The sequence below is a fragment of the Rana temporaria genome, chromosome 1 (assembly GCF_905171775.1).
Source record: "Rana temporaria chromosome 1, aRanTem1.1, whole genome shotgun sequence".
NCBI classification, from domain to species: Eukaryota; Metazoa; Chordata; class Amphibia; order Anura; family Ranidae; genus Rana; species Rana temporaria.
In genome coordinates this window covers 96,458,081-96,463,968 of record NC_053489.1, presented here as the reverse complement: position 1 = coordinate 96,463,968, position 5,888 = coordinate 96,458,081, and positions in this window count along the sequence as shown.

Genomic DNA, 5,888 nt, shown 5'->3' with positions numbered 1-5,888 from the left:
ATTTTTTGTTTTATTTATTTAAGCTCCTGACTGTTGCATTTTTTTTAGTCACGACTTAGCTAAGCCAATCATTCTGACCCATGTTTTATGGTCAATCACACCACAAAAATTCATGGCCAATACTGACAAATTTTAGGAATAACACTTTTAGATCTAATTTTTATTTACCTTTAACATCTTAATTTACATCTCTTTAACAACATTTAAACACCACACATTTGCACATTGAAAGTACTATATACCTGGCTCCAGCTGGGCAAATCCGGATCTTCATCCAGGATGGAAGGCTGCTGAGAGGGTTCATCTGCAGAGGGAGCAGCAGGTTGGCTGGAGGGAAGGCTGGACCTTCTGTGCCTTCTGGGGGGAAGGCTAGAAAGTGACTCCCTTACCTCCAGGTGTTCATCCAGGAAGCTCAGTTTGCTGTAGTACCACAACTTGGGTTTAAATACCCGCCCTGCTCCAGCTCCAGACCTCATCGAAGCCAAGACCTTGTTGCGTGCCTTCCTGTAGGTGCCTCTCAAGGTCCCAATTTTGACCTCCAACTGGTCAGTTGTCACATCAAACCCCACCTGTCTCCGCACAAGTGGGAGCAGGCTCTCCAGTGCAGTTTTGCGCAACTCTCTATTTCTAGATATGGGGTCTTTGGTGGCCCACAGAACAGGAAGTTCTTGCCACCGATCAATGAAGATCTCCAAGAATTCGGGTCGGTTAAAGAGATTCATCTTTTCCTGTCCAAAACCAAGGATAAAAAAATAATGTCAATACACAATCTATAAAGTCAATTACTCTTTCTCACAAGCTAGCCCTTAAAGGGTCACTAATGGATAACTATATTTTTGGAGGAAATGACTGTTTACAGTGTCTAGAGACATACAAGTGCATACATATAATGTGCCTCTAGTTTCACTTTTGGTTTTAAATTTATTTAATGTTTCTGTGAAGTAAAGAGACACACAGAACCCCAAAAAAATAAAAGCAGGGCATATTTTAATTTCTAAAATTATTAGAATTGTTTTGGTGGATTTTTAGACACACAGCTTAGACCACAGTGACAAGCTCCCCTGATAAATTTGAGAGGGAGCCAGAGAACCAGGAAGTGATGATTTATGCAAAGGATTACAGCTGCTTAAAAGCAAAAAGGGACAATGAGGACATGAAATCAAGACTGATATAATGTAAAGTTAGTTATTTCTGCCCCAAACAATTTTGGCTTATTGCTCCTTTAAATGTCTGTCTTTCCTGAATATGCCACTGCTGTCCCAAGTTCGAAGCATACCTACACGCTTGTCGTTCAAACGTCTTTCTTACGCAACCCGGTCGTATGGACGCTACATGTGTTCGAGCCTTATATACACTCCACACGACATCCGCCCATGCTTAAAAAAAAATGATGTTTCCCCCCCGCCCCTTATCTTCCGTCGCAAAAACGACAAGGATGAATTGGCAGCAGATCATGTTGGGTCAGTTCCTAGGAAACAGATGACCAGTTGTGTCGAACTAATAAGCCAGATCTCATCCTCATTTGTGTATGAAACGTTAGTTAGAGAAAAGCACTCCCGATATAGTTTGGTCAAGACATAAAAGCGACCATTTGCATCATGTTTAAACCGACTTGTTTTTAGAAGACATCCTGATGAGAACCGAGATTGCCCACACAACAGTAGTTGGATCAAAATGCATAATCAAAGCGTTGTTTACGTACGACGGCACTATAGCGGACCATTACCTTAAAATTTCAAACTAGCTATGTTTTAATTTATGAACCTAAGATGTAGGCCACAAAATCATTCAATCAAGAATAACATGTAAAATGTAGTTACATACCGGTCTTTGACCCGATCGTTATCTCCGCCGTCTTCCACAAACTGTGAACGCCCCTTTTACTCACGTGGTAGCCCTTTATACACGCGCATGTGGGACTTTACGCACGTCTCCCCGCCCCTGACGTTCATGGTGTCGTATTTTCCCCGCCCCTTTTCCATCTTTTTTTGGTTGGAAGCACATGGAGAATATGGCAGCACGGCGAATCCGTTGTAAGGCCTCCAACATGACCTTTGAGGAAATGGTGGAGATGGTCCTCATCCTCAAAGCAGAGGACTACGATGGGAGGCATGGGCCATATAAGTACCCTAATAAGGTCAAGGCCCAAATAATGGAGAAGGTGAGGAGGAGTCTCCATCAGAAATTTGGGGTGAAAAGGTCCAAGGAACAGATCCGGAAAAGGTGGTGTGACCTTAAAAAACGTGAGCCGGAACAAATGAAGAGGATCAGGAGAGTGATTAGAAGAAGTAAGTTTGTTATATATTTTGTAAGATTTGTTCCGCGCCATGTGTTTTTTATTTCAGGTTGTACTGTAATATTTTTTTATGCACAAGAATTTGTCGTCAAACTGGACGTCCATTCGGAACGACAAAATATTGTGTTTAAAATCCTACAAATTATGACATTTTTTAAAAATTGTGGTGAGATCAATCGTGAAAATTATGTAGATGTGCTATTAAAACCACAAAACTTTTTTAAAAAATTAAATATACAGTAAAAGGAGAGTCTGCTCAGCAGTCGGTGACACATGTGGACTCATTTGCATAATTGTTGTCCCCTTTAATAACCCATTTTGGGGTTCACACAGAGGTGAGGTGATCCAGTGTATACTTGGTTGGCTTACATGTTTAAAAGTAGACCAAAGCTACAAGAATTGTCATGATCTTTGTGAATGCCTACAATCCTGTGTTTTGCCCTGAGGGGTTTTTCTAAACATCAATAGTCCCAGAAATTGTATAAAGTGAATCATATTCCTCTTTCAGGCCTATAAGCTATAAAAATCCTGTTTCCATTTTCTTCATTCTCGTAGGGCGTCATGAAGCTTCAACACGGGAGCAAGAAGTCCAGCAAGCCACACCCCCGAGGGATGGTGATGATGCGCAGCCTGCCACCACATCAGGTAAAGTAACATATAACTAACCCAGCTTCAGGTAATGTAGATGTAGGCCTGCCTAATTTTAAAAAATTGTTTTGTCCCACATTTCAGGATCAGGTGGTGGCTTGGACAGGCATACTAAACAGATGGTGATCTCAGAAATATGGGCCTGCAGAGAAGAGGTGGAGGAGATACATCTGGCCAACAGAAAAATTTATGAAAGAACAAGGAGGGTGGAAAATAAATTAAAAAATTTACTAGATGTTTTGGGGAGAGTCTGAATCAGAAATTTTTTTTTTTTAAATACCAGATTTTGGTGTTTATTTAATAAAAAAAAAACCCAAAAAATAATATAACCAGAATTGCCAGTTTCTTTAATAAAAAAAAATACAAAAAAATAATATAACCAGATTTTAGACTTTATTTAATAAAAAAAACACAAAAAAAAAATATAACCAGATTTTAGACTTTATTTAATTAAAAAAAATACAAAAAAATAATATAACCAGATTTTAGACTTTATTTAATTAAAAAAAACAAAAAAAAATAAAATAACCAGATTTTAATGTTTATTAAGATAAAAAAGACCAAAAAAAATACAAAAATGATTGTATATTGTATGAGAAAAATGACCAAAAAAAATACAAAAATGATTGTATATTGTATGAGAAAAATGACCAAAAAAAATACAAAAATGATTGTATATTGTATGAGAAAAAAGACCAAAAAAAATACAAAAATGATTGTATATTGTATGAGAAAAATGACCAAAAAAAATACAAAAATGATTGTATATTGTATGAGAAAAATGACCAAAAAAAATACAAAAATGATTGTATATTGTATGAGAAAACTATAACAAAAATTTTTGTAGGGTATTTTTGAAAAAAAAAACAAAAAAACAATTAGGAAAATAAAGAGCTTTTGAACATCAAAAAAGTGTGTGGTGTTTTTCCTAAAATACGTTAAATTTTCTATGTGTTTGGTTTGGGGGTCACCTGGGAAATGTTTGCTAGTTGATAATGAAAATACACTTAGTTACACTTAGTAAAGAACTCCAAACAACACAAGCAAGACATAACAAGTTTATAAAAAAGATTATGATTTATTTTGGTGAAAGCTACAATTATGGCAAATTTGCTTGAGATGGTATTGCCCCCCTACCCATGAAATAGTCCATGTATTTGTCCCGGACTTCACGGGCACTCTGGGGGGGCAGTCCTGTGTGGCCAGCTTCAAGGCCCGCCAAAGTTTCTGCAGGGGTCAAATGTTGTGCCTCGGGCCCAACCAGGGCCATATAATTTGGAGATTGTCTCCGCAAAAAATTGTGGAGAATGCAGCAGGCAAAAATAATAGTATTCCACTTATATTCCGCCATGTGGAGAGAGGTGAGGAAAAGGCGGAACCGGCTGGCCATGATGCCGAAAGCGTTCTCAACCACTCTACGTGCTCGGCCCAGCCGGAAATTAAAGACACTCCTCTCTGGGGTGAGGGTGCGCTGAGGGTATGGCCTCATAAGATGGGGTCCCAGGGCAAACGCTTCATCAGCCAGGAAAACAAATGGCAGGCCTTCTACATTCTGGTCATCCGGTGGCAATGACAGATCATCATCCTGAAGGCGAAGCGCGAACTCCGTCTGCCTGAAGGCTCCCCCATCCGATATCCGTCCATTCATCCCGACATCCACAAAAAGGAATTCATACTGTGCTGACACCACCGCCATCAGCACAATACTGTTGAACCCCTTATAATTAAAGAACTGGGATCCTGAACGGGGTGGAGGCACGATGCGGACGTGCTTCCCGTCAATGGCTCCCCCGCAGTTGGGGAAGTTCCATCGGGTCTGGAAGTCCAAAGCCACAGACTGCCACTCCTGTGGTGTGGACGGAAGCTGGGGAAGAAAAAATGCAAAAATTAGCCACATAACCTTGCAAGCAGATTATACAAAGACATTATAAGCATTCTAACATTTCTGGGAACTAGCATATTATATCTAAATATATTTAGACAATTAACACATTAAACACCCCCTCTGATGGGCCAGTGCCCAAGTTTGGGGGAGGGCTAGATGAGTTTGGGAGTACTAAAAAAATAAAAAATTATGATTATTGGTGAACATAGACTTTACAACACATTTTTGAGGGGAGGGCTAGATGAGTTTGGGAGTACAAAAATAATATAATTAGGATTATTGGTGAACATAGACTTTACAACACATTTGGGAGGGGAGGGCTAGATGAGTTTTGGAGTCCTAAAATATAAAAAAATATATATTTAATATTGGTGAACATAGACTTTACAACACATTTTGGAGGGGAGGGCTAGATGAGTTTGGGAGTACTAAAAAAATATAATTTTGATTATTGGTGAACATAGACTTTACAACACATTTTGGAGGGGAGGGCTAGATGAGTTTGGGAGTACTAAAAAAATATAATTTTGATTATTGGTGAACATAGACTTTACAACACATTTGGGAGGGGAGGGCTAGATGAGTTTGGGAGTACAAAAATAATATAATTTTGATTATTGGTGAACATAGACTTTACAACACATTTTGGAGGGGAGGGGGGGGACATTACAATGGATATAACACAATACATTGGGAAGTGACTAGACTAGGTAGGTTGGGGCCCAGGATAGCATGCTGGGGAGGTAAGTGATGGGAAATATGCATGTAGGCCAAAAAAGGGGCATCAAAGTTTACAGCATGCATGGGGGCAAAGGGGACATTCACAGCATATTCCAAACATGGTAATTAGGGAAGGAGGAGATAACTACAAGACATTAGCATACATTATAGACATAAAATGTGATATTAAAGGAGAAAACTTACCCTCATATATTCCTCCTGCAGAACCTGGATGATGGCAGAGCAGGTGTCAGGAATGATGAGGCCCAGAGCCTGGGGGGAGATGCCCGTCGAGAACTTTAAGTCCTGAAGGCTTCTCCCAGTTGCCAGATAACGGAG